The 16846-nt window shown below is 38.2% G+C and overlaps 1 long non-coding RNA gene across 1 annotated transcript; it reads left to right on the top strand.

Annotated features, from left to right (window-relative positions):
• The first annotated feature begins 5508 nt into the window (after positions 1-5508).
• On the top strand, positions 5509-16523 carry LOC122189508. Its single transcript, XR_006181839.1, has 3 exons — positions 5509-5527; positions 10113-10160; positions 16491-16523. It is a non-coding gene; the product is annotated as an uncharacterized LOC122189508 (long non-coding RNA).
• The last annotated feature ends 323 nt before the right edge of the window (positions 16524-16846 follow it).

The raw sequence follows: 16846 nt of genomic DNA, 5'->3' as shown, positions 1-16846 counted from the left end.
TGAACCTCCCCTGGAGCAACTTGAGGCCATTCCATTGTCGTTACTTGGGAACAGAGGCCGATCCCCACCTCACCACATCTCCTTTGAGGAAGCTATAAAGAGCGATCAGGTCTCCCCTGAGCCTCCTCCAGACTGAACAATCCCAGCTCCCTCAGCTGCTCCAAATAAAACTTGTGCTCCAGATCCCTCACGCTGTTATTGTCCTTCTCTGGACACTATTAGAACACGCTGAAGGAGAATAAAGGAGAATGGATGATATTGGGTTTACCAAGAAGTAGGTGCTAGTAATTGCAGCGTGTGGCAACCCAATCCAAAGTTGTGCTACTTCCACAGCTCTGTTTAAACTTTTGGATTCTCCATTTTAAAATCTTCCTTTTTATGAATAAGATAGCTGTAGATTATCTGCCCCTTAAGTTATCCTTAGTCAAGGCATGTTTGGTAGATAGTTTTTTAAACTAAGTGTGTTCTATGTCTCATGAAAAATAAGTTTTCTGTGCTGAAGGCAGGCTTAGGTACCATTTTCCTCTGTCACCCTCTTCAAAAGCTTTGTCTTGTGTCTTCAACCATCCTGGGTATTTCAGAGATATATATCCATTAAAGTCAGGATAATATTTTGTTCCCAAATCCCAGAACTTCTTTTACTGTCAGCATGAAAAACAATAATGTCACTACTTTCAAGGAGTGTTTTTTCTCTCTTATGTGCTAGCCATGACCAATCTTAATATGAGAAAAAAAGAAGAAATCTCCTAGAAATATATTTCCAGTGACTCAGTTCTGAATCTCAAAATCTGTTAAGGGAGAAATTACTCTTTTGTGTAATAGAGGAGAAGTATTTCCCTTAGTAGAAATTCTGGATTTGGAGAAAATGTGCTATTTGCCACTAATGGGACTTTGGATGACTTTCCCCCTATGTTTTCCTGGGGGAAAATAATTTAGTGTCTGAATATCATTTGTGATTATATTGGTTTTCTGTTCCAGTTAAAATCCATTTCAGTGAGGAAAAAAAAAAATGTATATATAATATGTTATAACTGTAAGAAGAGAGCTTCTGTCTTCTCTAATAATGACAATAATGTCCAAGGTGATTCAACCAATGAGCCTGTAATTCTGTAACAAAGCAAGATTCTGCTGTCTGAGCTCTAGAAATAATCAGAAATATGTTCATGCTGATGCCTAAACTGAATTATTGTCAAGTTCAGAGTCTTTGAAAGTCAAAATCTCCAGGCTTTAAGCCCAGAAGAAAAACTACATTATTGTAAGAGCTCCTGGATTCCTTCTAATATCCATTTAACAGTAGCAAATAGCTCAGAAGGCTGTAGATATTGTTTCTCTAATGCTGCCTCTGGATGCATTACAGAAATTTAATGAGTAGTAGAGACTATATTAGCACAAGCCTTTCTGAACAGAAAGATTATACTTGCTTCCCTGTGGTTTCATGGGTTGGTTTTCTCTAATGTTTAGAGATTAGAATATCTTATTTCAATGTCTAATTTGTAAACAAACAAGTATTGCTTTAAACCACCCCTTAGAACAATTCAGAAAGACATCCAGCTGTTCATATATTTGCAGAAATGTTGGAAGTAGAGTCACAGAAAATCTAAGGATGAGCTGTCTTAACTTTCTGAAATGAACTGACCCAGAAAATTGTTCACTGGATGAAGTATCATAGGAAGTTCTTTAAAAATGGACTCACATTATTACATTATTCTTTTAAGCTTCGTTTGGAGCAACCCAACCCTTAATCCTTTGAGGACATCGATGCTGGGTGAATTGTGTCATAATGTTCTTCACCATTCAGCATGGACATTTGGGACACTTCAGCACCTTCATGTTTAACATTGCTATTATTTAGCAAATACAGAGAGGCAGTTAAAACAATTCATGTGTGAGATGTTGTGGTAAATTGACCCTGGCCAGCAATTAAGCTTCTCACTCACTCACAACCCTCACTGAGCAGGATGAGGGAGAGAATTGGAAGAGCAAAAAAAGAACCCAACAACTTGTGGGTCAAGGTAAATACAGTTTAATAAGTAAAATAGTGGAGAAATAAACAAGTGATGCAGAGGTAGTCACTCAGCACCTCCCATGAGCAGGCCATTGTTCAGCCAGTCTCTAAGCTCTGGCTACTTCGAAAAGTCTACTTCCCAGTTTTATTGCTCAGCATCACATTGCGTGCCATTTCCCTTTGCTGAATTCTGATTAGCTGCCCTGACTTTGTCTTAAAACGTTGTTTGCTGTTAATTAAAATATACTGGGCTGAAGTTTAGAAATATTTACATAACATCTCTAGAGAGATTGATTTTGTCTTTAATGTATAATATAATATCACATGATTTATTGTTGAAGTTTTTCACTTTAGACTTTGTTTAATTTCAGGAGTTGTCAACAGCTAATGAACGAAATCTAAGGATCTGAGGATCTGTCCTACGGAGGTAAGTAAAGCTGCAAGAACTAGCTTTCTGAAATAAGATTGGTTATTTACATACACTGTTAAGATGAGCTCCAAGCTAGCCTATGTTCAGTTTACAAAATAGTGTATCCAGTATACAATTACATATCCTTGTAAAATTTAGTGTACAGGGGCAGGATATAGAAAGACAGAAGGAATCTGATGAAGGTTTTGAGGTTATAGCTTGCCAGAGATTGACAACCTGTTAAAAATAAGAGTTGTTATGATTAGAATAGATGATCTATAAGCAAAAGGTGCTTTACATAAATGACAGCTGAACAAATCTACAAAACAATGTTTTTTTTTTTAACTGAGATACTGGAATGTCCTTCATGTCTACATATCACAGTCACAAAGTTTGTAAGCAGACCTCTGTAGGAGACTATGAGTTGTCTGTGCCTGCCCTGAATCAAATTGATCAGTTTTTATGATTTCATTTATTATTCAAAAGTATCTGTGTCTGATAAAGTGTGATTAAAAGTGTGAATCTACTTGAGGATGTGCAGTGAAAAGTTGGATGGTAATTTTTCAAAAGTTAGTTTTCTCCTGGATTATATATGATTCTACTTCTTCTCAGTGTCAGTGAATAGCTTGCTCTAGAAGGTTGCTTGTTATTGGACTGCCTTTTATTAACACGTTGGCTTTCACCAGTGCTCCAAGCTGTGCAGCAAGTCTGAATAAGCGAAATGGCTGATCTTTTTGTTCAGCTTCTTACTTCTGTGTAATATGAGTCTTGATATAAAACACAATTAAGTTGTGGGGGATTTTCCGATTCAGACGATCTGTTTTGAATCTCATAATCTAGTTGTTCCAAAAAAAAAGTTTGAAACTGCCAGCTCTTAAGCTCTGAGTGTGGAAATCACTGTTGCCTCTGCCCAGTTATGGTGCCTGCATTTTGTTCATCTGCATGAAAGGAATCTGCGTCTGTCCTCTTCTGACACCCTTATGCTAAGCAAGAGCTGATCAGCAGTTCCGTAGTTCACCATCTGCTCTGAGAGGTCTGTAGGGTCCAGCAGCTGTCTGGTGATGGTGACAAGGTAGATGTCTTCTTTTTTTTCATGTGACCCTGTATGGCTGTGGCTGTATCCATCACTGTAACTGACTTCTGCCTTGCACGGTCTTTCTGTGACCAACATGAAATGGCTTACCTGGGGGTTCTAGTACTTTGAAGTGCTGGAAATGGATATAGGAGATAGAATAACTCAGAAATTATTACAATTCATCATTAGATTGGCAAGTTAGAAGTGTGCATTTATAAGCAAAACTTTGTAACAAATGTAATACTTAGAAGACTGCACTTTGAAGAAATAGGCTGAAAAAGCCATCTAAAGTCTGAACACACTTTATTTTTATGGGCATGTTTATGAGAATTGCTAAGGAAGCTGATTTTCCTTTTAAAAATAATACAATATACTGGTGGTTAATTGTACACTACCTAACGAATTCAGCCTTGGGCCATAGTTCACAGTTCAAGAAACTATTGAACTTACTACGTTACACTTAGTAACTTTATTACTGTCTATCCGGTTGAGATCAGCAGCTGCTTTTAGGAATTCATTTGCTGAGAGGCCTGAAAATTATGTGGAGAAGATGAAAGTTGTAATGGAGAGAATATCCACTTTTAAATGCTCCTGTAACTTTACTTGTCATAGTCCTTCACCACTAGAGGACAGTAAGACCTCAAGATAATGGGGATACATGAGGCGGTGGAAGAAGGGAAATTGCTAAAACAGCTATGAAATCATTAGTTCAAAAGCTACACTCTTCTAGCTATAATAAAGCTTCTTAAAGAATTGTAACAGTTTGGGAAATGTGTGGAGTCGCCATCATCAGCTATGCATTTTTACCAGTGATGAACAAGAGCCTGTGCCAGCCACTGTCACTGTTCCCACTGCTGAAATGCATCGCCTGCCACCTCATTGTGCTCACATTCAGTTTGGCCTCCAGAAAGATTCAGCAAGAGTCGATGAATGTCAGTGGGGGCAGTTGTTTCTGCATGAGGAATTCAATTCCATGCCTTTTCTTCTTACACACTTCCATGTCAGACAGCATTCTGTGAGACTGCTGCTCTGCTGCCATCTGTCACGCAGCAACAACATGCAATGGAATATTGGTGGGAAGGTTCAACCTCTACTGCCATACCGCCAACATCTGCCTCTGAGGTTGTGTGTCAACGTAATAAAACAGGAGGCATTACTTACAGAACAGCCCTTATATGTAACATAGTTAATGTGTATAAGTAACAAAATTTGTTTTATTAAAACATTTTTTTTTTTAAAGGGAGAGCAATACAAACATAAAACTACATATTTGACATTGTTTTTGTGACATTAATGTATCAGTCTGATTTGATGGTAGTGGCTGCAATTCTCAGTGAGTTCTCAAGGTGTTTGTCAGGGATTTTTGATGGCACTTTTCCTGTGCTTCATCTTTGAATACAGTCATTCATAAATGTGTGCCTAGAACTAAAAAGCGATGACATGAATGAGGCGTGATTGTGCAGTGAGGAGTGCTTCTCTCTGACCAGATGGAGTTTGTGAAGGACTGGTAAAGAGACATAATCTGATTTCTCTTTGAGTTGAATGTCTGATTGCACCTCTATACATTCCATTTGAAATTTTGCAGGTCATGGATTTATGTCAGATGAAAATGGAGTCACAAATTGAAAAATTTCAAGTGATGCAAAATATACCACAATTGCAAACATAGTTCTGATGCATTTTAATTCCTGTTTACCAGAACAGAGTCCAGATGTATCAATAGTTGCTGTACAGGTATAACTAGTAAATTAAAAGCATATATGGAGAAAGTGATGAAAAAGAAAGACATATTCACAAGTTTGGACTGTTGCATGCTGTATGACAACTGCTGAATCACAGCCTGAATCTCTGATAGACCACCTGAGGCGAGCACTGAGTCAGCCAGAGGAGCACAGGTGAAGGCAGTTCAGCTGTGTGATGGAAGGGGTGGAGCCTGGCTGCACCTCTCCTTGGTCCATTTAAGAGCTGACTATCGGTGGGGAAGGGTCTCTTTCTGGAGATCCCTTCTTTGCAGTTTTACAGTGAGTGTGGGATAAGGGTAAGCACTCTTATTTATTCTCTTTTTGGTATAGTAGCTTAGCCAAACTCTGGTGTATTTTGTAATTATAACATCTGTCTATTCATTGGTTGTATGCATGCACAGAAAAACCCTGATGTATTAAACTTGCAAAAGTTCTTTTTGGAATGCTTAAAATAACCTGTGCAAAGTTTCTTTTTTTTTTCTTAAGTTTAGTTAAGATGATATTAAAGCTCCACAAGAGGTTTCTGGGTTCAAACCAAAACTTGTACTGTCAAATTGAAGAAGCTGCTTTAGTAGAGGATTATGCTTTCTTTAGAAAACTCATGATGTGATCTGCGTAATTGAAATAATCTTAATAATCTTACTTTCTCTTTTTGAAGTTTTTTTAGAGATAATTTTTTACTTGTGCTTTTAAAGAGAAGTTTTCTCTGTTTATATCTTTTATGATATTCAGTGATATTTCTAGTGGTTCTTGATATTTTCACAAAAAGTTCTCGAGTTCTTCACAAGCACTGTTCTTTTTTTTTTTCTTCCTTGTTGTGAAACATTTGATCATATCTTAAGGAATGCATACGTTAGTCAAATCAACTTCTTTTGGATATAATCTTTATAACTGTATGAAGAGATGGTTAAGAAATGTAATGCAGTACCATGTTTTTCCACAACATATATTTTTTTGAGTCAGCATGTGACTAAGAAAAATGGACTTAAAGTTATGGTCTTAATTTGGAATACTCTAACAGGTTTGGCTTTTTGTTTTTGTTCTGAAAGGAGCAGATAAATGTGAGTGTATGTCTTCCTAAAGATTTTGAAATGCAATGAAAATGGTGCTATATTTTAATTTTCTTCTCTCCCTTACAATATTTAGAAGAGAAATTCCTTCCTGGGAACTTGCAGAGTAGGAATACCTTTCTGGTTACAGACACTTTCAAATATGAGATGTCATTTCTGGTAGTGTTTGGGTTTGGTTCTTTCCTCACAATCTGAAGCTAATTAGAATCTGCAGGAATTACTCCTGATTGCCAGCACTGCCAGCTGTAGCAGCTTTATGGAAAAGTCATAGAATATATTAATTAATCTTACCTGTATTGTGTACACAGATGTATTGGTAATACTTGTACTAAATACAAGTGGAGAAAAACAAAAGTGCTACAGAAAAAAAGATATTCAATTCAGAATGTATTATCTCAGGACCAAGTTCCCAGAAAAATAGCTCAAATCCAAACCTAACATCATCTTACAACTCTTTATGACTCTTTTTTATCCAATATCACCCAGTGTGGAGATGTCAGCAAACATCTCTTAGCTGCATCTAAAGTTCCACCATCTTCCTAAAATATTCTGAGCAAATTCCTTGTTTCAACTTCAAGTCTGGCTAATGTATGCTATTTGATAATTCTTGCCTGAAGAATAATAGCAAAGTAAAGAGGAAGTGACTGAAGAAAAGGGGGAAACTAAATAGCATATGACCACATGCTCTTCCTCCCTCCTTCATCAAAAGCAAAGACAACAGTTAAAATAGACATTGATCAAGATTTGGAAGATAAGATTCTGCAATCTGAATAGTATACATTAACCTGCAGACTTTAACATACAGAAATAGGAATGAATGGTCTGTTCAGTTTTGTGGTTATGAGTCTAAAAAGAATCAGGTATTAAGGAAAAAATTCTTCAGGACACTGAATATCTTCCTTGGTTGGTTTCTCCTTTACACATTTAGTTTTTTTTTTCCTCACTCTCTTCTGCTGGCATTGCTGTGTACTATTCAGCTTCACAATCCAGCTGGAGTGATTTAGCTGATGTGTATAGTAATAATATTTCTCATTTTCTACTTCTAAGTAATCAAAATAAAGAAATCTAAGTACACATAAGATATAGATCCATTTTCATATGGCTCCAATAAAGTGTAAGACCAATTCAATCATGTACTAAGAATGCTGATGGAAAGAGGAGTTAGATTTTTAAGTTGCCTAGAAGCTTGTTAATGTTGTACCTGGCACTTAATTATTACAATCCAAATAGAAAGTAAGGTTTTGCTTTATTATGCTGTGGCCCAGAGTGTAACTCTGAATGAATCAGGCTCCAGGCAGTAACAGCAAAGTATGTTTCTGAGAGAAGCAAGCACAGCTGTTTAACCATATGGAAGTATGACTGCAGGAAGCTCTGTTAATATCCACTTCTCCCCTCCTCACATACATCCAAATGTGTTGTCTTGGTGCAGGCTCCGTCTCTCTTTGCTTCCCTTCAGCCCACTATTCTTACAATTCCTCTGTCCCCCGTTGTTCCAAGAGCTCTAGCTGACAAGCACTGAGCCAAATATGCTGAGTTTTGCACAGCTTAATGTAGGTGAACAGTAAATGTCTCTGATAACCGAATATATGCGTATCACTTATAGGAATAATCAGTTTCATGTCCTTTCCACACAGAATCTTGCAAGCTGACTATATTGGTTTTCTGAGCATGTATATTGCTTTTTCAGTCACTTGTTTTGTATAGCTTTATGCATCTATAGTTGATGCTCCTGTCAGAAGTTTTCTGTAACAGTACTTACAAGGAAGATAGATGAGACTCGAAGTACAGAGTCCCTTGCTTTGAAGAACTAGATCATAAATTACACACGTGACAGCCAATGAACAGCAAACCTATAAGAGCAATTAAACAGCTAGATCAGTAGCAGAAGCATGAACATGCCTATAGCAATTATCCCTATCTGGTAAATTTACCAGTTGGTTTCAAGTCAATAAAGAAATAGTTTATATATCATTCACCAGGGCCTATTATTTTATCTGTTGCATTTTCCACAGATATTAGTAAGTTTCCCATTTGTTAGGGAAGAATTAGAAATTTTTTAGCATGTTCTTTATTTCTTTCTACATCTGTTTTTCACAAGTTTTATTTTAAATAACTGACAGAAGTTCAGTTCTTCTCATACAGTGACAACAGAAGTGTCCTATAAGAAGAGCAAGGCACTCAAACACTTAGTGAATGAAAATTCCCTCAGGTGTGACTAATTAAATAGCTAGCTCCTTGAGCATCATCAAAATTCACATGACCACACTGAAATACAAAATCAGGACTCGCTACCAAGCACACAGACATTACCCAATCACCACCAAACAAAATGCGTGCTCGGTTCTGTTGCTCATTCCATGTGGGCTTCAGGCACTGCATCCCATCTGTGCGCTCCTCATTTGTCTGTGAGCTGTGTACTTAGGCTGGTACTCTGCTTTTGCACCCTTCTGAAAATGCCTGCTGCTTAAGGAGGCACTTCATGTAACATGCCCATACCCATGCTCAGAAAAGCAGGCCACACAACTTAAACATCATTCTGTGCTGTAGGCTGACTGATACATTTTTCTTTGAAAAGATGAATCCAAACAAATCAGCATCCTTTCCAGGGTAGCAAGTTACTGTGTTGACACCACACCCTGAACTGCAATGGGAAGAAGACAGGCCCAGATTCATTTTTTTAGCACATCTTGGCATAGGACACAACTAAGCACCTGAATGCCATTCCAAAAAGATAGTGCTGTGTTGCCAACCTAGGGAATTTAGAGAGATTTGTTTCTGAGCCCAAGCACATTTAGACAGTTTGTCATTTAGTGTAGAGATGAATTCTCAGAGTCCTGGAGAAAATGAGAGAATGGAGGGAGCCCCATCATGACTCCCTAAATTGAAGGTGCCCATTGGTGCCCATTTCATTTTCAATCCATTTTGGTTTTATGAGGGAAAACAAAAACATGTGGCTACCTGAGTTTGAGACACAAACGGGTCCTTAACCCAGAAAAAACAATTAGTTTCTTTTATCTGTGTACACAATTCAAGAGTAGCAGGAAGAGCAGAGGTTGTCATTACTTCGATTTCTCTTCCATGCAGATTAGTTTTCAAAGACAGCTCTGAATGTTTCCAATAAGCCTTGGGCTTTAGCAGATGCATGAGAAAGAAGTGACAGGCGGGAGGGAGGGAGAACAAAGTAGTATCTTGAATGTTTCCTTCACTGTTAGGTATAGCCAGTATTTATTCTAACATAACACCTAATCTGAAGTCATGTCAATGGAAAGGCTTCACCAGAGATTGCAACAAATTTTTTACTCAATAAAGGTCATTCAGTTGGTGCTCTACATCATTTGTGAACATAACCCCAGCTCTGACGTTTAACAATTTAAAGCTGGGTAGGTTTACTGTTTCCACAACTAATTTCATAGTCAAACAGAATGCTAGTAAAATTGTTTTGAGGAGGCAGTGTGAAATGTTTCTTCTGATTTAAGTGTAATATGTTTTTGACAGGCCTGAGCTATGCATTTTGTGGCTTTACTTAGTTTATTCTTAAAGTGGCAGTTTGTGCTTATAAATACATGGGGTGTTTCATAGTATATTTTTCCTTTGAAGTCAATATAAAAGTTTTTTAAAACAAGTAAAATGGAGAAAAAACTTTGCTTTGTTTTTGTTAGAAACTGCTCTGGGGAGTTAGATGTCATTGTAGCTTTCTGTCTTTGTGCAGAGCAGAAGCTTTATAAAAGACGTCCGGGTCTTGTGGCTGCAAAGACAACTTTCTGATGTATTTAATGTATGCTTTTTTTTTTTTTTTTTTGCCTTTCCCCAGTGATTTGTAGCACCTGTGCTCTGTTTCCTACCATAGAGACATTAAGAGGTACTGTAGTCTTTCAGCTGACTGAAGATCCTTTGATCCATGTTGACCCCCAGCCAGAAACATCTCTCCCATCTTTCCCCCCTTCCATTATCATACATGGTATCTCCTTACACAGCACCACTGTTGTCGTTATCGTTTAAAAAAAAAAAAAAAAAGACAGAAGACTGAATTAGGTGCTAAGTGAGCACTCAGACTTGTGCTGTGAAGCAGTACCTAAGGGAGTGTAGAAAAATGTCTTGCTGTTGCAACAGCTATACTTCAGTAGCAGGAATGAAGAGGTCTTGCTAGTACCTGTCTGGTTGTCTTACTATTTGGCATGCTTTGAAAGACATTGAAAGGTGGGAATGGGATGGAAATGAAGACTGAGAGGCAGAGAAAATGAGTTTGTGGAAGGAAGAGGAGAGCACAACAAACAGCTTCTCAGAAATGAAGTAACAATTACCCAGTGAACCAGTTCTTTGAAGTCTTCAAGTCAGGTTCAGTAAAATCTACTGGTAGTATCTTTTTCAGTCATGAAATATCTGCGTGTACTGCAGCCATACAGCACATACAAACAGCACACAATGCAACTTGTGTAGCATGATCTGTAAATCTAGTATATCTCACAGAGATCAAATTCACTGCACTTGAATGTAATCTTTACAACTGATATGTTGAGGTAACATTTACCACAACAAACTTGGTGCACAGCCTTAGGAGAGTTGGTTAGCACTGGCATGTGGAGATCTTCAGTGTGTCTTGCTATACAACAACCAGTTGGACCTACCTGGTAAGGGCTTGTATGAGTTGATATTGAGGAGATAATCTCCAATCCCATGCTTTCAGCTCAGAAGATTACAATCATTTTTCATTTACAATATTATGTTCTGTTTCCAGATGCATATACACAGTCACAACCCATAAACAGAAGCCATTCCAAGAGATGGAGACATGGGGTATCAATTAAACACCATGACAAATTCTACAAATGCACATTTCTGATGTTTGCATTGCATGCTAGTCTTTTTTTCCTTCCTTCTACTTTCTTTAGTTCACTGCTACAGTATCCTGAAGAAAGACAAATTGTGGCATGAACCTGGAATGTAATCAAAGACCTTTATACCTTCAATCTAAATACCCCCGGAGAAGTTAGGGCAGTGGCATGCCTCACATGTTTCAGAGAAAAAATAACTAAACCTTATGCCATATTATTGTCCGTTGTTCTTATTTCAGCAATGCTGCAATGTAGACTTGGTTTGTAAATAATTTGTAACTTATCTGACCACAAAATATTCCTTCATCTGAGTCACATTTTTAAAATGATACATGTTTAAAGCAGTATATGCAGCTCTACTGTTCTCCAGCCATTGCTGTTATGCAGTGCTATCTAATCTCTGTGCCAGTCACTCATAGCCTCAGGACATTCAGAATCTGCTGCAGTTATGAAAAGAGAAACATCATTTGGTTTTGATACATGTCTCTCATATAGAATTTAAACACTGCAAACAATGAAGTGCTAAAAATGCTGCTAGTCCAATGGCCCAACATATTCTTTAGAAAACTATATAAAGTAACTCCACAAATACAACACACTGTTTTAGAGAGATAATCCTACACTGTTGTTAAATTCAGTTCATATGTGTAGAGCTAATGCAGCACATGAGAAAACAGATGCTCTTTCTGACAGCATGAATTCCATAGAAAATACCCAAGACTCTTTCTTTCATTCATTTAGCAATTTCCACATTGTCCAGAATGATTTCTTGAAATGATGTTCAGTTCAGCTGGATGAATGATAAAATACAGCAGCATCCCTCAACAGTGAGCACTTCCAGCTACACAATTTGAACTGAGAGCAATGGAAACCTAAAGGAAATTAGCATCTTATATTCATCTACGTGAACAGGAGCTTCTGCTGGAAGGCAGGAGTTCAGAACTTATACAGGGGCAAGTTTAGAACTGAAATCAGAGTTTCAAATGTACATGCTAACAACTTTCCAGTATTTATCTTCTTAAAGCTGAGCTTCAGCAGCCCACATGGCTGTCTCTGTTGGCACTTCTACTGCTACCATCAAGGGAATTGCTAGCCTAGCAACACAGGGATTTCTGAACAATCTTCTCAGAGGATATGGATGGAAAAGGCTATATGAGTTTTCTTGCAACTCTTAAAAGCAAAGCTACTTTTACAAAAAACCAAGAGTGACGCCAATCTCTATTAAAAATGGCAGGAGAGATTATCCCCATGGATATCAAAGCAAGTACTGACATGTTTGCAGGCCTTATAAAACACGTTGCTAAATTGATAACTTACTGAACTGCAGCTGTTTTCATGATTGAGTAAAGATTGTTCCAGAAAGAAATTTAGATGTGCCATCTTCTTAAGTCTCTTGCTCTGATCGTGCAATAAGTGACTTTAAATGTCTGACTTCTATAGACACTACAAGGGGAGAGTCAGATTTGCCCAGACAGAATACTGAAGAACAAAGACAATAGCTACCTGAAAGAATATATTTTTTTTTTCTATCCATGTGTTCTTTATACCTGGTTTCTCTTGAGATCCCTGATGTCTCCATAACTCAAACATATAAACTGAAATAAGAATTAATCTTTAAGTTATTTGGGTGTAGTTGAGTATATCTGGAGACAGATATTTTTTAGTTTGCTGGAAGAGAGAAGGAGTCCTAATCACTGGATTAGAGAATCATGATCCCTTTAGCTTTCTCTCTCTACCCCCACACACTATGCACTCTGCTGTACATCTCCCTACAGCCTCAAGGTCAGGGTGCTTTTCTGGGGAAACAAGATATGGTGTCCAGTTGGTAAAGGATAAAGAAGCCAGTGAAATCACGCAACATATTCAGATGTGTTTTTAAAGAAATCTTTGTTTAGATTTAGCATGACTAATTTGCAAATCCAGATGAGAGTAAGCTACTGGGACTTTTGGCTCTGACAGAAAGGCGGTGAGCAATAAGATATAAAAGGTCCTACTAGATTTTAGATTCCTACTAGCACAGGAAGCTTTTGTAAAGAGAACTTTTGAGTTCCCTCAGAACTATTAATGGCAATATTCATTTTACTACTTCTATTTTCATTCTGTGTTAGCATCAGTATAGTTTTGTAGCTCCTGGTTGAAGCAATAGCTTGGCAGCATCACTTGTTTGTTATTAGTATTTCTCTTTTACACTGGATTTTATTTTTGGTTTTGTTTTTGCTTTCCATCTAACCTTTTTTCCTGGTGAACAAGATTGATTGCTCCTAAGCACTGTGACCACACACAGTATTCAGTCAGTTGGTCTAGGATGAAATAACCATGAGACTGCAGAATCTGAGATGTCCTTCTCAGTTCAGTGACAATACAGTGATGACAAAATATATGTTCAAGAGCTCTTTGCTGAGATTATAACTCATTGTTGAATTTTCAGTTAAAATCCAATTCAGACATGACAAACTAAGGACACTTCAAAGGCTCTTTTGAGATTTTAATGGAGAAATGTCACTGCATCACTTGCCATAAAGGTTACGTAGGTTTATCTGTTCTGATGTGCTAAAGTCACGAAGGTGAAAAGCGTGGTTCTGATTAGAATTGTGTGGGTATCCAACCTTTTGCCTTGCCTGGACCACACTGAGTGAAGAGGAATTGTCTTGGGCTGCATATAAAATGCGTAGGTCCCTCTGAAGGTAATACTTCCTGTTTATTTCAATGGAAACTACAACAGATACAAAGACCACAGTAGCATTATTTGATAGAGCAAATTTTCAGCAACAAAACACTGTTTTTGAACATAGTTTTTCTCCATCATCAGCTATGCATTTCTGCTAGTGATGAACAAGAGCCTGCATGCTGTGGTCCTCAAAATCTGTACCGTGTCACTGTTGCCACTGCTGAAACACACCACCCGCTGCCTCCCTGTGCTCACATCCACTTCTTGATCTCTATAAAAATCAGCAGATGTCAATGGATGTCAATGAGAGCCATTATGTTTTTTTCTGCATGGAGGATTTCAATTCCACACCTTTGCTTCATGCACATTTCTATGTCAGATGCCATTTTGTCAGACTGCGCCTCTGCTGCCATCTGCTGCATGGTAACGACTTCTCTTGACATTAGATTCTGAAACGTTTTTGGGAAAGACAATACTAGGATGTCTGAAGAGTGACCTGTTTGTAAAAGAACCTAGGACCAGTAGCTCAACAGAAGGCTCAGAAACAAGGTAGTGGCTTGTATGCAGGCATGGAAATAGGCACCTAAAACCTTAGGTCATCTCTGAGGCTTGTTCCTGACCTGGACAGGCAAAGCTGAAGTGAGCAGCTGGGTTCATCATTTTTGTGTTTTATGTTTCATTTTATAGTCCCATCCCAGGGCCTTGGGACTGGGGAGAGCTCAGGGCACCAAGCGTCCCAGGACAGTGAGAGGGAGTTGCTTTTGCTTAGCTTTAGAAAAGGCTTGGGGAGGTTCTGAGTGGTGGCTGCAGTTGCCTACAAGGTGCATGGAAGATTAAACCTGACCTTTCCCAGAGGTATTAAGTGGAGGAAGGACGAGAGGCACCAGGCTCATGCTATAGCACAAACTCCCAGATAGAAGAGACTGCCACTATGAAGGTGCTCAAACATGGTAGCCATTCACCTCTGGCACTCCCCAGATCACAGTACTGGGTCCAGATTTGTTTAACTATTAATGACTGAGTTTCAGTAAGTTTGTAGAAACCACCATGTTGGGCAGGACTGCTGATCTGACTGAGCATAGGAAGGCTCTGCAGAAGGCTATGGATAGGCTGCATCAATGGGCTGAGTCTAATCACAATAATAAGACTAAGTTGCACCCGTAGATGGTCATTGACACTGAATGTTTTCATGGTAAGCAAACAACAGATATCAGCACAGTGGTGTATTTCAGTGGTTGCAGCAGTGATGTGGAAGACAAACCACATTCCAAATGGCGGTGGAGATGGTCTTCTCAACCCGGGGAAGATCCTATCAGCAGCCCCACTCTGCATTACTTTGTAACAATCATAGAGTCCTTAGAGTTGGAAGGGACCTCCGAAAGCCATCTAGTCCAACTCCCCTGCAATGAACAGAGACACCCCAGCTACATCAGGGTGCCCAGGGCCTTATTCATCCTCGTTTTGAAAGTCTCCAAGGACAGGGCATCCACCACATCTCTGGGCAACCTGTTCCAGTGCCTCACCACCCTCGCTGTAAAAGATTTTTCCTTATATCTAACCTAAATCTACCCTCTTTGAGCTTGAAGCCATTTCCCCTTGTTCTGTCACCACAGATCCTGCTGAATAGCCTGTCTCCTTTTTTCCTGTAGTTCCTCTTTAGACAACATCAACTACTGAGAAAACAGGTTAACTGATCAGGCTAATTGACACCAAATGACTGTGATACTACATTGGTTAAAATCCAATGGCTCAGTCCTAAGATTCTTTCAACACTGAGAACTTTTCTTTGGTGAAGTAGGCAGAAATTAAGTTTAGTAATTTCTATTGCCTTTAGAAAATAACAATATCCCTTGAGAAACAAGCACCAGCAACCAGAAAGTTTGTGTTTTGTCTTTGGATGGTACCTAAGATTCTTTATGTTCAAACACAGTAAAGACATTATTTTCAAGCCCTTCATGTATTCTTAAAAGGAGTGTTGTGAAGTGCTTGCATAAACGCTGATTTATATCAGTGCTTCACCACAGTAGATTTTTTTACAATTGCATTTTTCCTCTGCTGAGTCTTTCTTTTTGAAAATTGCTTTCCCCTGCCATCTGTATGGAACAAAGCCATCCCTGGGACTGATAGTCTTGCTTTTGTGAGAAGATACTTTATTTCCTTATGTTTTAACTGCACAGAAATAAAACAGAGCTCAGCCACATAGGGCAAGGTTCTAACTTTTCAGAGCAAAGTCACCAACCTGACCTATTCAGTAACAAGCATTAAACATGAGGTACAAGGGCACTGTTATACTTTGGCCTGATACAGGTGCACAGCTTCCCAGGGATCTGGAACTGTTGGAAGTAGAAACTGTCTGAAGTGCATAAAACAAAGCATATATCCACATCATTTGGAAGACAAAGGTCTAATTTTACTTTGGTTTATAATGTTGAGACAGGAGAACTCAATCTGATGTTTTAGGCAGCAGTCATCTCCTTAAATGGCATTCAACCTTGGATATGAGTTAAAAGCAGATTAAAGACAGAAACAAACCATGAAACTATTTACTATGAACTTTTCTTTAGCCCACATATGTACTTTTTAAGGTGCAATGATATTTGCTTCTGATGTGTTCAAATAGAAAAAAAAAGTGAACTTCTTGGAGTGTGTAGAATATCAAACTTGTTACAAGACTGCTCCTCTTTTACAGGAAGACATCTTTGGTCTGAGTGCATCCCTTTCACAGCTGTGGCTTTGAGAAAGATGTGAATGCCAGATGATGTTTACTTGAAAAAATCCTCTGTTTTCCATCATGCTAAATAGATTTTGCACTTTTTTTCCTTATTATTATGCATTTGAAGAAAAATCATACAGTCCTACAACAAAAGAAAACAAACTGAATTTTCCATATTTTGCACTGAAGCACTATTTTTAGTTGTGATACCTGTGCTATTTTGCTGTACAGGATTTTAGTTGAAATAAAACATCCAACTTAATATTTGCTAAATATCAAAAAGACCATCAATTTTTATATGTCGTATGTATGCAGGGAACAATAGGGATTAA

The sequence above is a fragment of the Lagopus leucura genome, unplaced genomic scaffold (genome assembly GCF_019238085.1).
Source record: "Lagopus leucura isolate 7727_CA_CO unplaced genomic scaffold, USGS_WTPT01 Super-Scaffold_100157, whole genome shotgun sequence".
In the NCBI taxonomy this organism is placed as follows: domain Eukaryota; kingdom Metazoa; phylum Chordata; class Aves; order Galliformes; family Phasianidae; genus Lagopus; species Lagopus leucura.
This window is presented reverse-complemented; position numbering and strand designations above follow the sequence as displayed.